This window comes from Pleurodeles waltl, chromosome 6, assembly GCF_031143425.1.
Source record: "Pleurodeles waltl isolate 20211129_DDA chromosome 6, aPleWal1.hap1.20221129, whole genome shotgun sequence".
Lineage (NCBI taxonomy): Eukaryota > Metazoa > Chordata > Amphibia > Caudata > Salamandridae > Pleurodeles > Pleurodeles waltl.
The window spans coordinates 1,018,935,150-1,018,961,344 of record NC_090445.1 but is presented as its reverse complement, the minus strand read 5'-3'; the positions used below and the strand labels follow the sequence as shown (position 1 = coordinate 1,018,961,344).

The 26,195-nt window shown below is 44.1% G+C and overlaps 1 protein-coding gene across 2 annotated transcripts in view; it reads left to right on the top strand.

Moving 5' to 3' along the window:
* Nucleotides 1-26,195, top strand: part of CEP104 (centrosomal protein 104) — a 503,971-nt gene that overhangs the window by 12,376 nt on the left and 465,400 nt on the right. The gene's annotated exons all lie outside the window — the stretch shown is intronic.

Here is a 26,195-nt window from a genome sequence, read left to right as displayed (position 1 = left end):
TGCTGTTGCTTCTTTCAGCATATGCAGAACTGGTCACAAAGTCCTTGTACACAGTAGCCAGTTGTGATAGGACTGGAATGCAGTCAGCCATCACATGCCAGAAGAGGCCAGTTTCAATATCCCCTGAAGAAGATGCCTGTACTGCTTCTGGGTCTTTATGTTCCAAGTAGAGGTGAAGCTTATGATGAGGAACTTCGCTTAAATCAGGGATGGCAGAATATGCACTCTTGTCATTGTGTATGATGCAGAGTCATGCAGGATTGAAAAGGCGTATATGTTTCAAGAATCCAATGTCTGGTTGGGCCTCCCTAATGTACATGCCCACCCTTTCAGTGGAATTTTCAAATGATTCATTAATCTGATTTTTCTGTGCCAAACTCAATTTAACCCTCCAGGAGTCTCTAGAAACGGTGGGAAGGACTCCAGAGTGAGGACTGAATTGTTTGCGAGGTTCATGTGGATGCCCTTTAGATAGTCATACTCCTATATCATCACTGGTGTCTGACTCTAGAATAAGTCCATCAGACTTAAAATGTTTTGATATTTTTCTGCTACAATGCCCAAATAAACTTAAACAATAAACTGCTCAGAATCCTGTATCGATTTTCGAGAGAATCTGGGTGAGACTTGATGAGTTGCATCTCAGACTCCTCCAACGCAACCTCAGATTCAAAGTTCTTGCAGTGGTACTGGTCAGCAACAAACTAAGAATTCCAATGGGTACTGCAAGCATTGGGTGCCATCCGTGGTTTCACCCCAAGGTTCTCAGCAAGGTGTTCCAGGTACCTTTGCCTTCTGCTACCTGCCATGTAGAAGGTTCACTAGAAAAGCACAGCAGCAAAGAATTTAGCGCCACAAAAGGCTTCTGGAACGACTCCCCAACAAGGTTCATCATGCGTGCCAAACAGGTGATATGGAGTCTGTATAAAGATTTCTCAACACAGTGTTTTATGCCTTGAGCATCAATGCTGCATTGTCTGTATTTAAAGAAATAACATTCTGAAAGGCTACTTTGAAAACTGTGAGCATTCTGACAACTGCTTGCGCTACAGTCCCATTTTTGCACTGCGAGAGGAACACTGTGTCTGCCAGGTGGGTGTGGATTTAACGCCCACCCTGTGAAGAGACCACTGCACATAAAACATTTAACACACACCTTCCTTCGACATCAGGTGTTTTGTCAAATATAACACTGATCCTCTGATCTTGCAGTTGGTATTTCTGATCATCCTTAGCTCCCACATAGCTCTTTGGGAGATGACGTTCTTGAAACTGTTGACTTACAGATGTTGCTCCACTATTCCATAGTCGCATGTGGAGAAATAAACACAGCACAGAGTGGTCAGTTTTGCTCAGTGGAATATTCAGTGCTGTGCAGACAGTTACTCCCTCACACATTATTTCCTGGTTTGAGGCTCTGGCAGCTGTACTCTTTGTGACAAGCGAGTCCCCAGTTGCCGGAAAGGCAAGTTTTGGTGAAAAGTGAGGGTTTGGAGCATCTACGCAGTTCTTCAGGTGTTTTTTATGGATCTCATATCCACCGCCACATTATGCGCACACTCCACAAAACAGCACTCCACTGTCATCATGCGTTACATCCCTGCCCTCTGGCTCGATCTGCTGCTGTTATCTGGGTAGCCAGATATGATTGACACTTTACAGGCTGCATAAACTTCTCCATCCTGCTTTTGGTGTGGTGGTGAAACACTTGTCAGCGTACTAGGCACAAGTTTGAGCCGTCTTAAGGGGTTGTAGGGCAGTCACTTGACTTATCTGAAAATGTATTTGGTGTTGTTTGATGCATTCCAAAGGTAAAAAAAAAAGCATAAAAATTGTTGAACAGAAAGTGAAGAAAATGTAGGGAAGCAGTGAGTAAACAAGCATTTGAAATGCAATGGGTCTTGCATTTGCTCGAGTTAGCTCTATTAGTGTTGTAAACTCCTATCTGGACTTTTCTTGCTACGTAAATTGACAGTGAAAAGTAAAACAGTTTCACATAAGCAAGCCGATTCAAAGCGTCCCGCCATGAGCATGAAGGAGACAGACAAAAAGAAAAAGAAGTTTGCTCGCAGTCAAACGCATCAGCAAAAGTACAATTAGCCATGTAACAGGGTTGTTCCCCAAGGCGGTAACAAAACCTCACCAAGGAGGGACAAACGTAAAGCATTTACTAGTGACAACAAGGGATTTTTGAAAGGCAAGCCCACGAACGAGTGAAAGTGATGGGCGTCGTTAAAAGCCCACAAAGATGCACTTGCACGCTGCTATGCTCGAACCAAAAAGTGACACCATTCTTGAACCAAAATATAAAAAAATTGGCTGAACCGTGACTTCCAAATACACCAAACCTTTTTCTAAACTACTTGCAATCAAAGAAAATAAAGGAAAACTCCTTGCAACAAACACAATGGAAAACAAAAGTCAAATGTAGTTGAGCAAACACTGTTCAAAAAAGCATGATTAGTTGCAAAGAAAGCAAAACCTTTGAAGTGAAGTTGCATGCATGAAGTTTAAATACATTCAGGAAGGCAGAAGTCCTTTGAAGTGAGGTGGTGCAGTTGGTTAGCCTCTCTATGCGATTTTGAGTTGTCTGTGGAGGCCGGGCGACTAGGGAGTTGGGTTGGGGCAACATAAAAATTCCTAAGGCAAACATTATTTCAAAAAGCAAAAAAGCCTACGTTAAAGTACCTGCAACTAAAAAACAAGCATTTGCAATGCCATAGGTCTCGCATTTTCTTGAGTTAGAGCTTTTGGCACTGTAAATTCATAACTGGACTTTTCTTGCCACATAAATAGGTCAACCCTGCCTCATAATGTCATATTTTCCTGCCATATACTTATAGTAGCCCTGCATTTAACTAAAGCACTTCCATTTACCTTCTTCCTCTATCCTAAAAGATATCAAATTATCCTATAAACCTTTATCAGAAATTGAACTTTTTGCATTAGATTGTAATGCTCAAAACACCTTAACAAAAATATTATTTGGGACAGATTGGAGGGTGAAAGGAAAAAGGAAGTCAGGAGTGAAAATGGAGAGAACAAATGGCATAGCAACGGTGTCATGGGCCCTGGAGTAAGGAAGGAAAATGGTTGACTGCAATTTTGGTAGGAAAATACAGCAGTAATTAGAGTTGAATGAGGTCCGTAGGTCTCTGGTCCCCGGTGCCACTGCACCAGAGAAAGGAAGGAAGAAAGATCTTAAAAAAAATAATGTGAAAGGATGCATACTGAGTCAAAGGAAAGAGCAAATAAAAAAGACAAAGAAAGAATGAAGGAAAGAGAACAAAATAATGAAAGAATGAATGCCTGATGAAGAATAAAGAGATAAATGAAACAAGAGAAGAAATAACACATTTTTTGTGATTTTGAAAGAGGAGGTAACAAGAGGAAGAGGGAAATAAAAAAAAAAGGTAGAAGAGAAGAAATAAACAGTTGAAAGAAAGAGTGAAACTGTTAACATGTGGATTTTAAGAGCTGGAAAGAGAAAAGTGGGGGACAACGAAAACATTGAGAGTAAGCAGAGTAAAGGAAAGAACGGAGTGAAATAGGTGAAACAGACCCTCTCAAATAAAGGTGGCAGCTAAGGATAGATTTAAGTGGTTCCCCCACGTCCTCAAACCGAAGTCAGAGTGTGGGACAGCAAGGGGCACTGCAGAACAGCAGGAGATTCATTAGCATAGTTGTACAATAATTGCAATACAGCAATATTGGGGTGCTTCAGAGCAGGATTGGGGGTATAGACAGAACTGTGTCCCGGCCCAGTGCTGGAATAAGAGAAAGGTAGTGGGTAAGGAATGAGCAACGGAGCGTTGTGTAATTCCTGGTATTGGAATAATGGGGCAATGCAGGTTAGGGTTGAGGTGCACTGACAGTTGTATGTGTGCTGCAGTACTGGAATAGTAGCATGCACACAAGTTCAGAAGTGAGGTATGTTAATAGAGATATCTGTCGAACCTAGTATTGGCGTGCCATTGTTACCGAGTGTTAGTCTGGAGGTGCCCTGGTGGAGCTGCAAGTGGGGCCCAGCATGGGAGTGGCTTTACTGTGAACCACAGAAGTGATGAGGGGTGGGTGTGTGAACCTTAGTACAGAGAAGAAACATGCACTGACTGTTAGAATTGATGGATTGTGGCGGAGCTTTGGTGGTTCCCATTGACAGTGGCCTTGGATGTTAGACTTGAGGTGCACTGGTTGAACTGTGTTTTGCTCTTTTGGGTCCAGTATTTGCTTGGCACTGGGAATGAATATTAGAATTGAGCTGCTGCAACAGAATCGAAATCCTGGCGGGTCTAATTATAGTCTAAATAAAAAGCAACAGGTTTTTGTACAGATTGTATTCTGAAATTATGCATTTGAAAGTGCTTTCATGTCTGATTATGAAGAAAAAGTAGTTTTGGTGAAATATAATATTTGATTAAGATGATGCAATTTAAGCAGGGAAGCCAAAATTTATCCTGATTTTCTAAGTTCACTTTGTACGAGTCATCCACTAAATTGGCTTTTATTTGTTTTCCCTTGTATGTTCGTGCTTTGTTGTTACCTCTGTGCATTTGGTGCAGTTTTTATATAGTGTGAACTCGGCCTCAAGCCACAAAACAGCCTTACGTGCAGACTTGTCTCTGGTAATACCTTTTCTCAGGGGTGTGGAATTTATTAAGATATCTACTTGTCCAGGGGACAGGTTGCTTCTCAAATCTTCTTGTCCTGTAAAAAGATCTACTTGTCCCTTTGGTGCCATGTAGTGTGGCGACAAATTATGGCAGCAATTAATAGCCTCTCTGATTATGCCAGGGCTACTACCATAGTAGGGCTTGAATACTTGCAGTTTCAATCCCTACTGTAGCAATTTCCTTATTTTGCCACCTTTCTGCAGATCTGCATACTGGGGCTGGAGGAAGCAGTAAGCAAGAGTTCCAGGGCTGGAATGCCTTTGAGTCTGCAAACCTACTAACCTGCATGTTTTAAAGATTTTTACCAGCTTCTCTCTAATATTTTCCCATAATAAGAAAGGATGGACATTTACTCCGGACAATGGCAGAATTAGAACTTCTTCCAGAGTTGGGAAGAAAGTGGCTGGAGGGAAAATGAACTTGCAAATGCTCAATAGTTTTTCACATGAGCAAATCTACACATCGTATTTACCCATGCTAAAATACAGTTCACAAATATTTTAGAGGTACGACATATACCATGGGTGCACTTTTGTGACTTTCTTTAAAAATTTGGGGCCACATGTAGGTAGGTTCAGATTTGTGACCTGCAAATTGCGAGTCGCAAATCCGAATGTAGGATGGTGTCCTTGACACCATCTGTGATTCGCAAGGGCTTCGCAAATGCCCACCTCATGAATAATCATGAGGTGGGTCGCAATTTGCGACCCCCTCGCGAATGGTGGCCTGCTGGAGACAGAGCAGGACCACTGCCTGCTCTGAAAAAATGTTTACAGTGACATTCACAATGGGGAAGGGGTCCCATGAGGATCCCTTCCCTTTTGTGAAAGTGTTAGCACCCATTTGAAATGGGTGCAAACTGCGATTGGTTTGCGCCCGCGGTCACAAAACAATCCTACATTGCACTGCGAGTCGCAATTATGAAAGGAACACCCCTCACTAATTGCGAGTCGCAAACCCGTTTTGTGATTCGGTAACCAGGTTACTGAATCGCAAAACTGGGTTTGTGCATCGCAATGTGCTTTTTGCACGTCGCAAACAGCGAAAGTCGCTGTTTGCGACATGCAAAAAGCTACCTACATGTGGGTCTTGGTCCCTAATTAGGTCTGGTGTTAACAAAGACATTTTGTTTTTATTAAACTTCTATTTCTCTCTCTTTCGGCTGGCTTTACTGTGAGTGATCGCATTCTGCTCTTCCACAAGGAGCCTATTGCCACACAAAGTAGTTTTGTTCAGTGTCAGGAACTACAGTGGCAATCAGTGACGTAACGAAACTGGAGGGTGCCCCTTTGCAAAGAACATGGAGGAGCCCCCTCTCCAGACTCACTCAGGGCAGGTGCTGTGCTGAAGGGGCCCCCTGGAGGGCGGCTGCGGGGCCTTTGTTATGCCTCTGGTGGCAACGTGTGCTTTTAGAGTTCAAAAACTTTTTGGGGGGGTTTTGCCAGTGTTTGTTACAATGTTGAGGGCCTGGTAGCTCCCACAACAATAAAGTGTTACAAAAGCCATGTCAAAACAAGACACACATTGATGAAACTAAAAGACTTATAAAAATATGTCAGATCAGTTGGCTTTGTCAGTGTTTGTTTATTTTCATGCTTCCCATAATCGTGTTGAAAATGGTTACACTGATTTTCCATTAGAAATATTTTTGGGAAATACTAGCATGCATCAACACATTTTACTAAATGACACTTCATTTGCATATAATCAGAGAGCATTCTGGGAGCATTATACTTAGCCTCTTAGCCTAAACTTTTCAAACATGTGTGTACACGTTTTTTTTTTTTTGTACTGGAACCAACTTCAGTAGTGAAGTGTGACCTTAAAACATTTATTTACAGCACTCACCCTAATAATGAAGGCTTTCAAATAATGAACCATAAATACAAGTTCGGACAGCATTATCTATTGGAAACACATTACCTCAACTGCAGAGAGTTCCACTCTCTGTAAACAGGCAGCCAAAGGGTTTGTGCTGCAGGGGGTTGGGCCTACTTGTCCCAACGACAAAGTAAACATAAAAACTTGTTGCCCTTGACCCCAAACAAGATGTCCCGGGCGATAGGAATTCCACATCCCTGTTTTCTAGACACTGTAAGCAGTGAATTTTGAGCCCATGCATACAATGTTATAATTTAAGCTACAAGTGCCACAATCCAATAGTTGGTTAAGACTACATAAAGGGCCAGAATAATTCACCCTGCACACACACACTCTGTATACACACTCCCCGGGGGCTGGGTGTGCTCTTACCTGCTATTTTAGATTCCCCACAGCAACATGTGGAGAATCTTGCAAGCTTTTTTCGAAGTAAAATCCAGGACATCTATGTTTCTTTTCCTGACTCCCTGATTAGTGACCAGGTGGTGGTCAACCTGGAGGTCAGGAGGGAAACCGAAGCTGTCTTAACAAATTTTACCTCTATTAGCTTGGACATAGTGACTAGGTTACTGGGTTTAACTAAATCAGGCTCCCCACTCAATCCTGCCCCCCCCTCAGATTCTTTGTCTGGGAATTCCAGTGCTAGGCCCGGCATTTACAACTCTTATTAATACCTCGCTAGCCTCTGGTACCGTACCCGATTCCTGGAAATGGGCTATTGTTAAGCCTCTTTGAAAAAAACTAATCTGGACCCAAAAATACTGTCCAACTATAGACCGATCTCCTTGCTACCTATAATGTCCAAAATAACAGAAAAATATATACATACTCAGTTATCTACTTTTCTGGAAGATAAAAAATTTCGGCATCCCACTCAGATGGGTTTTAGAGGAAGCTAAAATGAGGATGGATAAAGGAATGGAAACTGCCATCTTCCTATTAGACTTAAGTGTGGCGTTCGTCACGGTTGATTTGAACATTCTTAAAGATAGATTACAACGATGTGGCATTTTGGGAGTAGCATTGGAGTGGATTCTTTCGTTCCTCAATGGAAGATCTTTCCAGGTCCTTGACAGATCATGTACCTCTAGGCGTACTCTCAGTAGCTGTGGAGTCCCACAGGGTTCTGCTTTGAGCCCACTACTTTTTTATGTCTATATGCAACCTTTAGCAGAAATTATTGAATCTTATGGACTTAAGTTGGTGTCTTACGCAGATGACACTCAACTAATTGTCTCCTTTTCTAATTCCTATCCGGACATTGATACAGCAGTGGGTCCGTGTTTAAAAGCAATCGCGACTTGGATGTCAGGAAGTAAATTAAAGCTTAATGATGACAAGACAGAAGTCATGTTTTTGGATCACAAAAAGTTTCCACCATTAATCCAAGGTCCTTAATTAGTGATTTTACTCTCCCCCCCCCCCCCACCCCCCCCCCAAATCTATTATTAAGAGTCTCGGAGTATGGTTAGATCCTCAACTCTCTATGTCACAACATGTCAATAGAATAGCTGGAACTTCCTTTGCTCTGCTTAGAACCTTGAGGAAGGTTATAACAATACTTCCACTACTTGCTAGGAGACTGGTGATTCAGGCACTGATAGGCTCCCGTCTTGACTACGGGAATGCTCTGTTTGTAGGAGCACCAAAATATGTCACCCAGAGGCTGCAGAGGGTGCAAAATGCAGCCGCACGCCTACTTTTAAATACCCCTAAACATCACTCTATTCGGGCTGCAATTTCATCCCTACATTGGCTGCCAGTGGAGAAAATAATTCAGTTTAAGACGTTATGCCATTTTCATAGATCTATATTTAATCATGGCCCTGAAATGCTCAAAACCCTGGCATCGATATATACTCCGACCAGACTACTCAGATCCTCTTCAGCTATGCTGGCCACAGTACCCACAATAAAGAAAGTAAGATGGGGAGGTAGATCCCTAGCCTATCAAGGTGCCATCCTTTGGAATAGCCTTCCTTTTAGTATTAGATCAACATCCCAAGAGACCTTGTTTAGGGAGGCCTTAAAAACTTGGCTATTTAAAGCTTAATCTCCATTTGATTGTAAGATGATGACACCTTGCCGTTATGTTTGGAAAGCGCTACGAGGCCTTCGGGCAGTATTTAGGCGCTATATAAGCTGTTATAACATAACATAACATAATGGGGTCCCATGGTCCTCCTCAGGAGCTCACTTCTCTGTTGTACTAGTCTACAACCAGCCCTGCTCCCCTCTCAAAAGAACTGCTGCTGAGCTCAGGCTAAGGAATGGAGATGGGCTGTGGTGGACTAGAGACAGGTTGGAGACTGGAGACAGGCTAGGAGTTGAGCTGGGGGTGGCAAGGGGCTGCTCGAGTTAAGTCAGGGCCGACTCAGATTCTGGGCTGGCAGTGGTGGGCCTTCTGGTCTCTGGAGGCCTGCCACAGCAGTTGATATAATAGTACTCACGTCTACTACTCGATGTCGACCACTGAGGATGTCCCACGCCGTCAGGCACTTGCAGAGTAGGCAGGTGGTGTGAGCAGAGCCACTCTAGAACATTGGACACTGTGCCCAGGTTACATGATGTCATTCACCTGCCACTCCTTCCCCACAGGTAGTTTGAGTCACTCCAAGTACCACACATGTGTGCCGCAGCCGCTACGTGTGTCGCATCCAGGAGTGGACAGCGAGGAAGACCGCACAAATCGGTGGCGCAGTGAAGAAGGACCTGGCAGGGCATAATAGTTCTTCACGGCTTGTGCACTGATACTGAATGTAAGGGTACTCCTGTCCCCACCGACAGCGCTCCAAAAAGTTTTTCACCTCCCTTTTGTTTCGTGCATATTGAAACTGGCTGCGTTCTGCACCTTAGCAGTGACTGCTTTACTTAGGCTCTACACTGCACCCCCTCCCCACTCAAATATCTGCGCATTTAAAGAAATGGTTGCATTTCACTCCGGGCTACAAACTTAAACATGGCTCCTCGTCCAAGGTTGTTTTACCTCTGGGAGAAAGACCTCAGACAGCAGTGAACATGCTCTCTTCTCTCCCTTACACCCCTCTTCCACCACCCTACCTATGAGTTCCGCTAATAAATGGCTGTCCCCACTGCCCCTTCTGTGCATGGCTTTTGCCACAACAAGCCCTCTGACTGATTGTGTGAATAGTGTTGGCAGGCTGCTGCAAATCAAGAAGTGTTTGTGGGGTCTTCAACCACTTGCTCCCTGCCCCATATCGCCAAGGAATCACTTTCACTGCTAAGCATTTTAATGTATCTCTAAATAAAATAGCATTTCTTACATGTCTTTAATCTACAAGTTTCAAAAAATTACTTTCTCCCAGTAAATTATCTGCCTGGACCCACCCAACCACTTCAATTACCTTGTCTCATAAGATGAAATTTACTCAGCCAATGCTGTGTACTTCGTGTTCATCTTTCGTCGCATGACACAGTGTTTCGTTATCATGTGTGTTCACTGCTCAGGGACAGCAAGAGCAAGCCAAGGGTGGTCTGGCAACTCTGATTGGCTGCCATGATTATAGTGCTTCTCACTGCCAGTGCCAAGTGAGTGACTGTACTAACAATGAGCCAAGGCCAAGAAGAGTGCTGCTGACATTACTTAGGTGAAACAGTCACTGCTGACTGGCATCGGGCGTCCCAAGACACCAATCCTCTGTGGCCAAAAGTTGCACTTGACTCAACCAGACCCAGGGTGTCCTCTGAGTCCAGATTGGTCACCCAAGAGGGACACCATCCTCCACCAAATGATGTTGCTGGGGCCACTATGAACAGAAAGCGGTAGCCCAGCTGCGGCTGGCCTCAAAGAGGACTTCAGGGGACCTGGAGCTCTGTGGCCAAAGCCACCTCACCTGACCCATGGATCGAAGAGTAACCATAATGGCACCCCCGTCGACAGCACAGCACTCTGAACATTCTTGAGCATCTTCCATCTACTGCATCTGCAGCATCAGGACTGCTCCATTGAAGTCTATGGCGGTTGTGCTGTAAAGGAACAGGACTGGAAACTGCTTTTGTGGCCAGGTAACTGTCCAAGTACTCCTCATTGCCCCGCCCACTCACAGACGTTATCCATGGTGGATTTGGTTGTCCAAGTTTGGGCGGAGTAGTTGAACGTGACTCATAAACTTTTCAAAAGTTTACACACTTTACAGTTACCAGTGCTTGTTTGTGGTTAAATTGAATTCGCTCTACTCCTCACATCAGAAATGACCACTTATACATATATAAGTGAATTCCCAAAGCACTCACAGTAGTAAAAAAACAGATAGGCTGTTTGTCACTACTATGACATGTAACATGCAAAATCGTGAAGGAACTCTCCAACCCCGGTTCCAACGTCAACGACTTCCAGCCATCGCAAGACCTCTGCGACTCCCTAGCCACCTTCTTCTACCGCAAGATCGCAGACATCCATGACAGCTTCAATATCCAGACCCCCCGTCAACCAACGACACACCAGCCTCTTGCTCTCCTGGACCCACGTCAACGACACATCAAAATCATGAACACCATCCACTCTGGCTCACAATCCGACCCCTGCCCTCACCACATCTTCAACAAAGCGAGCTCCGTTATCGCACCCCAACTCCGAAAGATCATCAACAGCTCTTTCGAGACCGCCACCTTCCCAGAGAGCTTGCAACATGCAGATATCAATGCCCTCCTGAAGAAACCCAAGGCGGACCCAAAGGACCTCAAGAACTTCTGGCCCATCTGCCTGCTCCCCTTCCAGGCAAAAGTCATAGAGAAAATTGTCAACAAACAACTGACCCGCTTCATCGAGGAGAAAAACACTCTGGACTCGACCAATCCAGATTCCACAGCACCGAAACCAGACTAATCGCCTCCACAACGACATCAGGACCCTACTTGACAATGGTGAAACTGTGGCCCTCATCCCCCTGGACCTCTCGGCCGCCTTCGACACCATCTGGCACCACACCCTATGCACACCCCTCAACGACGCAGGAATCCGCAACAGAGCCCTGGATTGCATCACCTCCTTCTTCAACGACAGAACGCAGAGATTCCCCCTCCCTCCATTCTGCTCTGAAGCCACCAAGATCATCTGCGGTGTACCCCAGGGGGCGTCCCACAGCCCGACCCTCTTTAACGTTTACATGGCTCCGCTCACAAACATCGTCCGATCACACAACCTCAACATTGTCTCATACGATAACGACACCCAGCTGATCCTCTTCCTCACCAAGGACCCCGCCACCGCCAAAACCAACCTCCACGAAGGAATTAAAGCCATAGCCGAATGGATGAAGAACAGCTGGCCGAAACTGAACTCTGACAAGCATGAGCTCCTCATTCTCGGCTCCATCCCCTCCCCCTGGGATGACTCCTGGTGGCCTGCCACACTCTGAAACGCACTGACACCCACCGACCACGCACGCAACCTGGGATTCATCCTGGACTCATCGCTATCAGTGACCCAGCAAGTCAACGCCGTCTCTTCCTCTTGCTTCAACACCCTCCCCATGCTTTGGAAGATCTACAAATGGATCCCCACCGGAACCAGAAGGACGGTCACCCAAGCCCTCGTAAGCAGCAGACTGGACTACGGCAACTCCCTCTACGCAGGAACCACGGCCAGGCTCCAGAAAAGACTGCAACGCATACAGAACGCCTCCGCCTGCCTCATCCTGGACATCCTCCGCCACTGCCACATCACAGCCCACCTGAGAGACCTGCTCTGGCTCCCAGTCAACAAGAGGATCACGTTCAAGCTCCTCACCCACGCTCACAAAGCACTGCACAACACTGGACCAGAATACCTCAACAGACGACTCTCCTTCTACGCCCTGACCCGCCAGCTTCGCTCCGCTGACCTTGCTCTCGACACCTTTCCACGCATTCACAGAACGACCGCCGGTTGCAGATCGTTCTCCCACCTCTCCGCATAGACGTGGAACACTCTTTCTATCCACCTGCGACAGACACAGGACCTGCTAACCTTCAGGAGACACCTCAAAACCTGGCTGTTCACGTCCCCACTCCTCAGCGCCTTGAGACCCTCACGGGTGAGTAGTGCGCTTTACAAATGCTACGATTGATTGATTAGCACCCTTTACATACATAGCACCCTGCCCATAGGGCTATCTATGGCCTGCCCTAGGGCGACTTAGGTATAGTAAAAAGGGAGTTTAGTCCTTGGCAAGTAGTTTGACTTGCCAAGTTAGTGTGGCAGTAAACAGCAAATGAGACCCTGCTGTGGCAGGCCTGAGACAAGTTTGAAAGGCTACTTCTGTTGGTGGTGTAATCAGCGCTGCAGGTCCACTAGTAGCATTTAATTTACAGGCCAAGGATCTTATAGGTAAATTAAATAAGCAAAATAGGTGTAACCCAATTATAGTAAGTTTTAGGGGAGAGAGTGCGTGCACTTTAGCACTGATTAGCAGTGACAAAGTGCCCAGAGTCCTAAAGCCAACAAAAAGAGGGTCAGAAAAATAGGAGAATGGCAAAATGTTTGGGGATAACCCTGCAGAAAGGGCCATTTCCAACAGTTAATATTCATGCTTCTTTGACTAGTATATATATCATCTGCTATGGAGAGTTGTGAATGCGTCTTTGTTCTTAAACGTGTGTCAAATAGCATAAACTTTGTTAGACAAACACACTTGGCACATATCATGGAATATTTATCCATTTACAGTGATTGTAAACAAACCTATGTGTGCCTTGATATAGTTATTAAACACAATTGTTTTGAATAATGAATGGAATTGACTGTATTATATTCAAGTAAAACTACTCTGGAGATAAAACAGAGCTATCATACTGATGGATGCCAATATTTAGTATCTACTAGGCATATTTATTTTTTATTATAGAATTCCCAAAGTTTTAATACATGAAGCGACTATAGGATCAGAAGAATATCATACTATTAATGAGTAAGGAACTACCTAGTTGGTAAAACGTTATGTATACTGGAATTATAGGTGTTCCACTCCTGAACAGAAGAGTAATAGTTATGTATGTTTATAGTTTACTTTTTAGAAATGGATGTGGCAGTCAGTTAAAAGGCCCAATTATGATGAAAGTCGACAATGACTGGCTATCAAGGGTACTTAGAAAAAACAATGTTGTATTAAGTCTACTTTGTGATGGGTATGTATAACTAATACACAATAACCTATGTGGAAAATTATATGAAACGTGTAGGGGCTGATCAAATTGAAATAAAAAATAATTTCCTCACTACATGAACTTAGAGAAGATATAATTGGTCAAACTACGTATTAATTGTTGAATTATTGATTCATTTGAAATGTACAGGCATTTCAATTGTTTATTGCTTTACTACACAGCATGATTTTTTGTGGTAAAAGAAAATATGATTTCTTTTCATTGACTCCTGATGACTAAAAAGTGCACCAAATTCGGCATATTTGATTAAATCATTAAGTATTATTTTAAATTGTATATTTTTAAATATGCTTTATATAAATATATTGATTGTAGTCCTGGAAAAGTTCTTGATGAATCAAACACTTGGGCAGCAACCATTTATGTGATTAGTTATACCCATATCAATAAAGGGTGGTTTATGATGAGAAATCTGGATTTGTTTGCACTCCCAGTTGTTAAATGAAATGTATCTATGGACTCCTATGCCATCTTTGAATTGAGTGCTAAGCATCATTTTTTGTACATTGTTGACTTGATAAGGGCAGCAGTTTTTATGCTGACGTTAAGTGGAGTGTGTGGCGGCTAAATCAACCCATCCCCTCATTTGCTCATGCATCAAAAAAAAAAAAGATGGAACATTGTTGTACATGATTATGATATGTGGGGTATTTTTTTTTAATGTTTTATTTATACATTTACATCAATTCAAACTCAAGCAAGCGACAGTTACGACACCAATAGTTACACACATGCAATGCATTGAATCTCTGTGAACAGTCTCACAGTAATAGACCATACCCATTCTACAGGGCCAATGAGGGCAGCGCATTACAATAGTGGCATCGAAGTGGTAACCCAGGCTCTCTGGATTAATAGTGTGTGCTGAAAATTCGTGCTCATTGTAAACTTGCAACCTGCCACGTTGAAAACGGTTGTCGATTCATGTGACATATGCATGTCAATATTTCCCTTCTATTCTCCCTCTGGTTCACCCATCTCCTTTCCAACTAAGTACCTATGATAGGGTTCCCAATATTTTTTGGTCCGACTTTTTGGGGGAATTAATTCATTCTATGTGTCTGTCTGTGTACTGCAGTATAGCATATCTGAATGCCATTCTTTTAAGGTCAGTAGGGGACCACGGTCCCATCTCATACCTATCCTGCATTTTGCCAGCAGTATACCCATTGAGACTAGACGTTGGCTTTCTTTCGCCACTTCTCTGTTGTATACTAGGAGGGCCAGGAGTGGTGTGCGCTCCAGCCGGCCCCCCAGAATGACCTCCAGCTTGTGAAGCACGCTCCTCCAAAAGCGTTGTATGCCCGGGCAAACCCACGCCATGTGTAAAAAGCCCGCTTCTACCTCTTCTGATCTGGGGCAATCTGATGTGTCACGTAGCCCATATCTGAATAGTCTAAGGGGTGTGTAGTCTGTCCTGTTAATATATTTGAAGTGGACCAGACGGTGCCTTCCATTTAGTGATATGTTTCTTGTCAACGCACAGCAGTATCGCCACTGTGTGTCCGTGAACCGTGTCCCTTTGCCATTCCACTCTGGCTTTCATTAACCTCGTCCCTCGTTCTCTTAGGCATATAATCTAGTCACTAGCTTGCAGGGCTGGGTATCTGCAGTGATAATGGGGAGTGCTTGCATTTCAGGTGGCTCCTGCTCCCCCAGTAGTGTGCGCATGGCGTGGTGTGCCTGTAGTACTGATACTGCATGAGTGGGGTGTTTCCTCTATCTATTCCGTGACTGTTGCCCAGGTACTCATCACTCCCTTGCTAAAAATATCTCCCATTGTCCTGATGTCCAGTTTACAGAAGGTTGCAACCGCACTCTTGACTCGCCCCCAACGGGAACCATGTGCACCATTCTATCAGTATGTGAGGAGAATATAATTGGGATAACGCTTGTCCAGCCATGAGACTGTGCCATGCCTGTGTGGTGGTATTTAGAGAGTCAAATGATCCATTTCTGGGGCCCGGGGGCTGAAACAACTGATGTGGCAGAGGGTACGGCACCGACATATCTCGTTGTAATCTCAAAAAGGACGTCTCAGGGGGTCTGTGCATCCAGTGATGTGTGAATGTTGAGTGTGCTACTCTGTAATATGTCTCCAGGTCGGATGCATTAAGTCCGCCCATCTCGTATGGCAGGGTCAGTACCTTCCACTGTACTCTGGGCTGCTTACCAGCCAATGCTAACTTTAATACGAAGAGTCCTAAAGGTGGAAAAGACTGTCCTTGAAAGCAGGATAGGGTTGTTCTGGAAAAGGAATAAAAACTGTGGTAGTATCACCATCTTCATAAGGGCTATGCGTCCCACCAGTGACAATGGTAGGCCAATCCACCTCTCCACATGTTCTGTCAGCTTTTGTATTACTTTTCCGTAACTATCCATCATGACTATCTGTGGGGGTCTGTGTGTATTTGAATGCCTAGGTAGCGCACTGAGCCCGTTTCCCATTTGAGAGGGAAATCCGTGACTATTGGAGTAGTGGCCTGGAATGCTATGAATTTATCCTAGTTAATCTGCAAGCCGGAAAGAGTGCCGAATTTTGTGACCTCTTGGAGTGTGGGTGCTAGGTTATATGTGGGGTTACATATATACAGCAAAGTATCATCCGCATAAGCAGAGATAATCCGGTTATATCCTGGGAATCGGATGCCCCTGTGTCCATGGTATTTATGCAGTACAGACACCAGCCGCTCGGCGCCCAATGCATACAACAGGGACGATAGTGGGCATCCCTGTCTGGTGCCTATGGTAATTATTATGACCTCTGAGATAGATCCATTAATTCTAACTCTGGCTATGGGTGCTGTGTAAAGGGTTTGCGCTAGTTGTATAAAAATGTCTCCCACTCCTATGCGGTGCAGCACTGTCAGCATGAAGTTCCATCCCACTGAATCAAATACCTTTTCGGCATTGCGAAAAACTGCTATCGCTCTCCCCTCTGGGTCTATGTGTTGTATAGCTCTGAATACTGTACGCAAATTTGAAGTTAGGCTGCGACCGGGGTCTCGCTTGTTCTGACTTCACTACTTTTGGTAGCAATGTCACCAGCCTGTCTGCCAAGATCTTAGCATAAATTGTAGTGTCCACGTTGATCCGACATAGCGGTCTACAAGAGGAGCATTGTGTAGGGGATTTACTGGGTTTACGTAGTGTAATAATCAGTGCTTCTCTCATAGAGGGTGGCATGTCTTTAGTACCCACGATTTCCTCATGCAGTGTCATCCAATGTGGGACCAATAAGTCTTGATACTTCAGCTGGTTGTAGCAGTGCCATTAAATATTCTCTGTCTGTGTTAGTCAACCATGGCATGTTGATCTGTGCCATCAGGTAATCTGTGATCTATGTCTGGGGTTATCTTTGTGGTGTACAGCATTGCATAATATTCGTGAAAACGGTTGACTATGTTTACTGGGTCTTTGATGAGGCTACCGTCTTCGTCCTGTACCTCAAGGATCGTGTCCCTCTCTCTATTGGGGCGCAGCATATCTGCCAGTGTCGCACCAGGTCGCCTCCCTCCCCATAAATTTGTGCCGACGTATACTTGCCCATGTATGTGGGGTATTATCAGATCTTTTTCCCAAAGTATCATTAAAGCCAGTAATATGTTCTCACACTTCTAAAAGGGTACATTTGGACAGACACAAAATATAATGGAAGCAGATTGCTAGTTACTGACATAAATAAAAGATCCTTTTTTTTTATCTATGCAGAGGAAAAATCAATGACTATACGAGTGAAAAACACATGCCTGCCGCTCAATATGCAAATCTCACAATATGTTTAAAAAACGAAAGTGTGACATAAAAGTAAATCCTCATGATTGAATCAACACATTATTGGTTTTCTATCAGTTGTTTACAGATTGCAAACATATTTATAATTTATCAAAATATTGCCTTTTAAATTGGAAGGTGGTGGTATTTCCCATAACGATGTGCTGGTCACAATCTGTGCTAGTGATTTAATGAAGGCCTTAGAGAAGACTGGAAAAAAGAACATGAAAGATTATAGTACAATAATTACCCGCAGAAAGGATTCTGGCTACGCACACTAGAGAGGCAGGCCAGACCATCTCTTCACCTTAAAAAAAAAAAAAAAAGTGACAAAAATAAAGTAGAATTACACTTAATGGAAAAACTGTGTAGTGAACACTTGTGAAGATGTGAAACACAAAAGTCGTACAGATGTTGGCACAATCTGAATTTGCAAGGAAAGGAGATTGTAAAGGGTGCAGAAGGTCACTTAGGTACGGGGAAAGCAAGGGGCTTGCTTACCAGAGAAGTGATTTGAAACAGTCACTTTTAAAAGTTGATCAAGAGGCAGTTGTATTACATGGTCTAAAATGGTGTTCAATTAAAATACAAAAGAATAGGGAAAAGGGCTAATCTGTAGACTGAATACATTTTTTAACAATACAGAATTTTAAACAATAAAAAAGACCTGATAGAGAGAGCACTATAGGGAATTCCAGAGGTAAATAATTACTTTGATAACCAACTTTCACAGCGTGACCAATTCTCTGGCCACAGATAGCCGGTGTGGCGAAAGACGAGTGAAAAGGTGACTTTCCATGTAAATGGGACACACACTCTGTGCAGAAAGAGCAGAAATTCTTGGAACACTTAAGTGCCAGTGCTTGGTATGAAGTAGGGAGTATCTGTCTGACTTGAGGTTGAGTCCTGAGAGCACACTTAGGACACTTGTAATTAGTATTGCCTATAGGCTAGGAAGGCAGATGTACCATATCAAGGAACTGCTAGAGAGGGATCCAGAGAGAGCAGAAATAGTTAGAGGAGGACCACGAAAGTGACATGTTCATGATTGTAAAAAGCCAATCAAATTTAAACGTTTTCTAGAACATTTGTTTTGTTAGAACAATTGTTCTAATATTTATTTTTGTGTTTGCGTTACTAAAGAATATATGAAAAAATCAAACTCCTTATAGGAACATGGAAATTAATCCTTACATACACAGTAATATGTGTGCCCAGTTTGAAATGAAGGTGGTCTGGCAAAGCATTCATGGTTGGAAGTCAGCATATAGCCAGGAGGCGGTAGGATTCTATAGGAAATAACTTACCTTATAAAGGAAGGGGGGTCTTCCTTAACATGCTAACAGACATGAAAATTACAATATAGAAGTAATATAAGCAGCAAACAATAATTATATATTTATGATTGTCTTGGTCAAAGTATGCAATAAGGGTGATGTAAGCTCTGTTCTTGACCAGTCCATGGCTGGATGGCAGAATGTGTTCAGCTATCAGATATTAATGGCAAAAATTGGTATTCCAGTTGCCAATGGGGGTCTGCCTCTGCAAGAAGAAGTAATTTGGAGACGAAGGGCTGCACATGAAGAAGCTATGTCAATTAACTAAGTTGCTCTTGATTTGACACCTATATTTACATTGTTTGGAATAAAACATGGCGATCTTTAAAATTTAGCTCTAACTTACTTGTGGAATAACCAACAGACTCAACATTTCTGCTAGTAAATGAATGAACTTTTACTGACCTTAAAAATGGTTTTAGATACCGCTGATAATTACTAGTGTGTAAGAAGTGGTAATGGCCCATATATTGATACTATAATCACATCACCCGGTATGCTTGATTGTATGCTAACAGTATAGAACTGAAAAATTGGTTACCTGATTTTCATACATTTTTTTCTGCTATGCACACTTAATATTTACTTCGTAATAGGTGTGTGTGTGCACCAGTAGAAACATTTTGGTAATCCACAGAATAATAGAAAGGGTAAATATTTTGATATTTTTCATTTATATTCACTTAAATTTAATATTAAATTCTGTAAAACATAGACTTTCCCCACAGGTGAGTTTTCAAGACTTATAAAAAATATTCTCGTTTCAGCAGTGAAAGTGCACTGGACATTTGTTTCCCCCTGCTGTGTACCTGGGTTGGAAATGTTAATTGACAGATGAATAGTATCTAATAAATGAAACTTAGACCTGTGAATATGACCAGGTTATAGGTCTCTCGGACACGCTTCTTCAGCTATCTATAGTTGAAGACCTAGTGTCACCTGTACACTAAAATACAGACATCGTTGGGTTTCGGTGATTTCCTTGCTCTTGATTGGATGGCTTTCTTGTCTCTCTCATTTTCCCACCTAGTATTCAATGGCTTTCCTCTCTGTTCTTTCGTTGTCCCCTTCTGGAGCTTTTCCTCTTTAGCACATTTTGATTGGATGACTAGCGCCATTCCACTGCTTGAATTTAGGGCATTCTTCTTTTGCTTTTAGCACTCAATGAGAGTGCATGTATTTTCTTGCACTCTCTCATGTGTGCAGTATGCCGCTTTATACTCCACACCCCTGCTTTGTGTGTTGCTTTCCCATGACCATAATGCCCTTTACCATCCCAACTCCCACCTGCCCCCCTCTGGTTTTCTGTTTTATAGTTCCAACACCCATTGCTTGAGTGCTCCTCTCTATTGCCAGCGATGTTGCTACACTACCCATCCCTGTTGTGTGTTTTTTTCCTTTTTGTTTTTGAGCTAACATAAAAACCACTATCCCCATGAAGACCTTCACATCCTCCCTTGAATCTCCCCCTTGTACCCATCTCTTGTTCCATAATGTAGAATGTATTCACTCGACAGAATCTCTGATGCCCCTTCTTTTTTCTGTAGTCACTCGCACCTATTAGTTGTGTTATCACTGCCACTGGGTAGACAAATAGATCCATGTATGTTGTCTATCTGATAGTTTCTCTTGGTTAACTCCCTTACAACCCGTTAATTGATGCCACAAACCAGAGAACATGAGGTATGCTTTTGCCCTTGAATGCTCCTCTGCTCCTATTGGGTGTACAGTTCGGTAAGTAGACTGTGTCTAGTTGTTTAATGCTATTCCACCTTGCTGCTCATGTCCTAACTTCTTGGATTATTTATTAGCGTATATTGCCCATTCCATGGGTGCTGTGTGTAATGCTCAGAGCATATCTTCTGGGTGGTTGTTCAATGGGAATTAGTATGAGTTTTCTCCTTTACAGCTGCTGTGATACCCTCTTAGTTCATGTGCATTGGCTAGCTGTCCATTGGCTTTTCCTTTGCTGCACCAGGACAGACTGCAGTGCACAGACTAATGATGGTTGTACTTCTATAGTGCCCATCACTAGTGTCCATCATTACGGGTTGCTGCTGGGTATATAAGCCTTTCGCTAAGGATTGCCTCCTGCTACGCTTGAGTGATCTCCTCCGGGCTTATGTTAATGATGGTTGCATAAAGACCATCCTATGGAATGCCCCTCTTCTGCTTCTGTGTGGTTTTCAGAGTGTATACTCTAGTTGAAGAGCAAGTTACTTACCATCTGTAATGCCTTATCAGGTAGAGACATATTCTAGTTGCAGATTCCTTAACTTTGAGTTTCCCTGAAGCATCAGCTTGATTGGAGAGTTTTCTGAGCATTATTCCTACGCACCTTCAGGTGATGTCTAGCGACTCTGCGTTTACTCGTTGGTGTCATCTGTGCCTGTCGTAGTTTGGACTCTTGCTCTGGGCAAGACTGCTGGTTAAAGGATGACAGTACTTTTGCTTGTAGGTGACTACGTCTTTCCTACAACAAGTCGCAACTGTTGTCCCAACCTTACCGGCTCACTAGCAGCACCTCACCAGAAACACAACAGTAAGAGGTGATTTGTGGCAGCCTTACGCATGGACTCGAGAGTAAGACATCTCAGGGAATGTCGTGGTTAAACGGAGATTACCCCTTTCTCACAGATGTATCATGTTTCATACAAACACAGGCAATGACAAAGATGCAGTAAATTTTCAATAGTTTTTATTCAACATAACTTTTGCGATAAGTTGCACGGGCTGCAATGATTAGGATAATGAATAATGCAAGTAACAGAATTGTGAAGACGAGAGTCATTATTACAAAGACCCCCACCATCTTGCAATGCATAAAAAAGACATACAGGATGTAATATGCCCTAATACCCTAATGTGAAAGGCCTAACCTCCTACCTAAAGGAGAGCTGGGTTTGTTAAACCTGCCAATGCCATGTCCATGAAAGGAGCCCCCAACCCTTGTTACCTTGGAATGGGGTCTCTATCTCAGACTCCGTAGGGACACGAAGACTGGGTCAGCGTCAAGACGACTGCAGCATCGATATCAGCGATGGTGGCGATGCCCTCTGGTCAGAATCCCTCTGATTATCTGTCTAAAGTGCAATATATTTATACAGATCTTCAAGGGCCCCTGATTTAGGTGTGTTCCCAAACAATAGATAACAGACATGCTTGGGACGGCAATTAATAAACAATCCCTCGAAAGTATAGAGAGGGAAAATCCCTAAGTGTGAAGACCTACTGTTTGTTTGTCTTTGGTGCTTGTTCTTGACGCCTTAGCGCGGTGACACTGATAATGTAGCTCATAACAAGTGGCCTAACTCTAAACAAGGCAGCCATTTTAGAAGAACTAAATAAATAAATGTGCTAAGACAGAGCAAGCTAAGTAGGTTAAAAGTCACTAGGTGACGGGGGCACGAGTCTGCAAGCCAAATGCTAAGCTAACTCCTGTTATCCCATTAAAATGAAGTAGGATTCACTACACGCCGGATATGACGTCATGGGTCCTATACAGGTGCCACCCCAGCGTGATGATGGCAGTTTCTTTTCACAACTTTTCATGCTAGAAGCGCAAAGCCATGAAGAACACTGACTACTGGTGCCTCAAAACTAAGGTCCTGAAAGGTGAGTCCCTACGCCTAGATATCAGTTTGCAGGGTGGGGAGGATGGGTGGGTCAGTAAGGAACCTGCAACTAGAATATGTCTCTACCAGACTGTCTGATTGAGACTTCTAGTTGTAGGTGCCATACCTTTGGATAGATACCCAAGCAATACCATCCCTGGAGGAAGGTCTGCGAACCAAGATCACACTACAAAGTTCTGCAGAACCGAACAGGCACAATACCTGTCCCTATGGACCGGACTGTCCAGGCAGTACTATTTGGTAAGTGTGTGCAGAAATGCCCACATTGTCGCCTAATAGATGTCAAGGACTGGAACTCCACGTGCTGATGCAGTGGTCACAGCTGTAGCTTGGTTAGAATGAGCACGCAAACCTTCAGGTGGTTGCTTTTTGGCAAGTGCATAGCAGATCTTGATGCAGAGTATGACCCATGTGGAGATGGTGCTATTCTGCACTGCCCAACCTTTCATCGCATCCACATAACAGACAGAGTTGATCATCCACCCAAAACTCTTTTGTATAATCAAGGTAGAACGCCAAGCGCTCCTTTTGGGTCTAGGCAGTGGAGTTTCTCTTCTTCCTTAGAAGAATGTGGGTGGTGTAAAAAGTAGGGTAGGTGATGGATTGGCCTACATGAAAGAGTGTAATCACTTTTTGCAGAAAGAATCCCTAGTACGATGCACCACTTTGTCAGAATAAATGGAAAGGTAGGGTGGCTTAGACGACACTGCCTTCAGCTCACTCACCCTGCAGGCAGAAGTAATGACCACAAGGAAGGATGTCTTCACAGTGGAGAAGCCTGAGAGGACAGTTGTGAAGAGGCTCGAAGGGAGCGCACATCTGAAATGTCAAAACCAAATTCAAATCCCATTGAAGTATAATGAATGGGGATCAGGAAACTTATGCAAGGCTTCTAAGGAAGCTATTTACATTAGGGGATTTAAACAAAGAAGGTTAATCAGGCACTCTCAAAAAAGCAGAAATTGCAGCCAGCCTTTGAAAGTGCCCATAGCAAAGCCCTTCTGGGACAAAGAAAGTATGAACAACAGAACCTCAGAGAGAGGGGAGGAAAGGGGGTCAACAAACTTGTCTGTGCACCAGACCACAAATTTCATCCCACAACAGGAGTAAACCATTTTGGTGAAGGGGCGCCTGATTGCCAAGATAACGGTACAGACTTCGGGCAGAAGGTCAAAAGCCGTCAACTGACACCGCTCAATCTCCACACAAGAAGTCGGAGAGTGGACAGGTTCGTGTATAGAAACATCCCCTGCTGCTGTGACAGAAGATCATCCTGGAGGGGCAGTCTGATGGGAGGATCAATGGACATGCTCAACAGCTCGGGATACCATACTACCTGTGCCCAGTCTGAATTCACAAGTATTACTTGGTCACGGTCGTTCTTGGTCTCCTTGAGAACTCTGGGCAGAAGTGGTATGGGCAGAAAGGCATACAGGAGGCGATGAAAGGTGTCTCCAAGCTATTGCTGCCTCGGAAACTCCAATGCGCAATACTGCTGATGTTGTACGTTGTCTGCAGAGGAGAACAGATATAAGCTCTCCCCACTGTTGAAAGAGACCTTGTGCCATCTCCTGATGGAGATCCCATTCATGATGTTTGTATGCTTTGGCTTTCAGAGAACCCGCCAGATGTTGAACCACCAAGGATATGCCCTGTTGTTCCAGTCACGTCCAGAGGCACAGAGCCTCCTGTCGAAAGCTCCATGACCACACCACACCCCAACCCCTGCAAGTTGCAGTGCCACATGGCGGAGGTGTTGCCAATGAAAACCTGCACCATCCTCCCCTTGACAAAGGAAAGAAATCTCTTCAATGCTGGCCAGATCGCACGGAGCTCCAGCAGGTTGAAGTGGAGTCTGGACCTGATCTCCACCTCTCACAGATGGCTGCCCCATCCCAGGAATGATGCATCTGTCACTACCGTCAAATCTGGTTGGGGAAGGGAGAGAGATCTCCCTCTGAGCCAATCACAGTTCGTTAACCACCACTGCAGATCTTGTGTGGTTCCCTTCGAGATCTGGTCCTTGTCGGAGAGATTCCCCTGATGCTGTGCTCACTGGAACTTTAGGTTCCACTGTAGAGCCCGCATATGCCATCTGGCATGTGTCACCTGCAGGAGGCCGTGAGGCCCAGCAGCCTCAGAGTCATTCTCACTGAGATCCAGGATAGAGGCTGAAACATCGGTACCTTAGCTTGAATATCCTGAACTTGCCGCTCTGGAGGATAAGCCTGAAACTGCACTCTGTCCAGAACAACTCTGATGAAAGGGAGCATCTGAGAGGGAGTCAGGTGTGTCTTTGGCACCTTTATAGTGAACCCCAGCCAATGCAGGAGGTCTGCCACATTCTGGAGATGGGAGATGACAGCCTGTGCCAAGCCTGCTTTCAACAGCCAGTCGTTGAGAAAGGGGAAGACTGGAACCCCTAAACTGGGCAGGTGAGCTACACCCACCGCTATCACCTTGGTGAACACCCAGGGGGCACTGGTAAGGCTAAAGGGGGGCATGATGAACTGAAAGTGCTTGTGGCCTACTGTGAACCACAAGTAACATCTGTGGCAGGCAGAACGCGAATATGAAAATAAGCATCCTGCAAGTCCAATGCTACCTACCAGTCTCCTGGGTCCAGGGCAGATAAAACCTGAGCCAGAGTGAGCATTTTGAACTTCTTCTTCTTGAGCAAGAGATTGAGGGATCGAAGGTCTATGATAAGGCAGATGCCCTTGTCCTATTTGGGAACCAGAAAATAGTGGTAATAGTAACCACAACCTACTTCTGCACAGCAACCCATTCTATGGCTCTGTTGGCCAAGAGAGCCGTAACTTCCTCGCAGAGAAGGTGCAGGTGATCCTCTGTCATCTCATCATCAAAGAATACCAGGGCACACCTAAAGTAGTCTGAAAATCAATTCCAAAGTGGAAAGAAGAGTCCAAATTCCAAACACAATTTAGAGGTTGATGAGATTTTATTCTTTGTGGAAAGAGTACATTCTGCAAACAGCTGACACGTCTTTCGTCACAAGGACTTTTTCAAGGCAATATTGTAGATGTGGGTAGTTCTAATGGGAAAAGTTGGATCATTTCCAAGAGTCCATAGACGTTCATGTAGTAAATCTGGTAATACTGGAGTGTCACTGCAGATAAGATAGTAAACCACAATGACTTTCCCTGTGAGTGTACAGTAACATTATGAGGCCTACCCCAGGTCAATATCCAATCCTGCAGAGTCCCCTCTGCTCAGTTACCAGGCTGCTCACAACAGGAGGCTCCCACACACAACCCTTTCTCTTGTGCACATGTGTTCATGTATAGCCAGCCAAGTGCCCCTTTTCCCTCGCTGTGACCTTGTCTCAAAAGGCTGACACTGGCAGTAAACACATGCATGAGCTTACTGTGGCTGAGTCACAGGTTGAGAGGCTAACCCACAGTAAAAAGGTCAAAAACAGGATGTCAAAAAGCAAACAATCTAGGTGGCTTGGTGGGCATAACCCACTTCCTTACAGAGTGTAGCTCTGGTACTCGGGCGTCACTTCAATACGTTACCCGTTTAGGGGACATAACAGACAAACATTCATCCATATTTCCCTCTCCCAGACAGTAATGTACTACCTGTCCATAAATGTAGGGGTGGGAGAAAAATTCCGCTTTGTTGGATGAGTTCGTGGTGTTTTGGACACTCAGTTCCATCCTAATTCCACACTCAGCCGCAATTTTTTTTTTTTTTTTTCTGTGCAC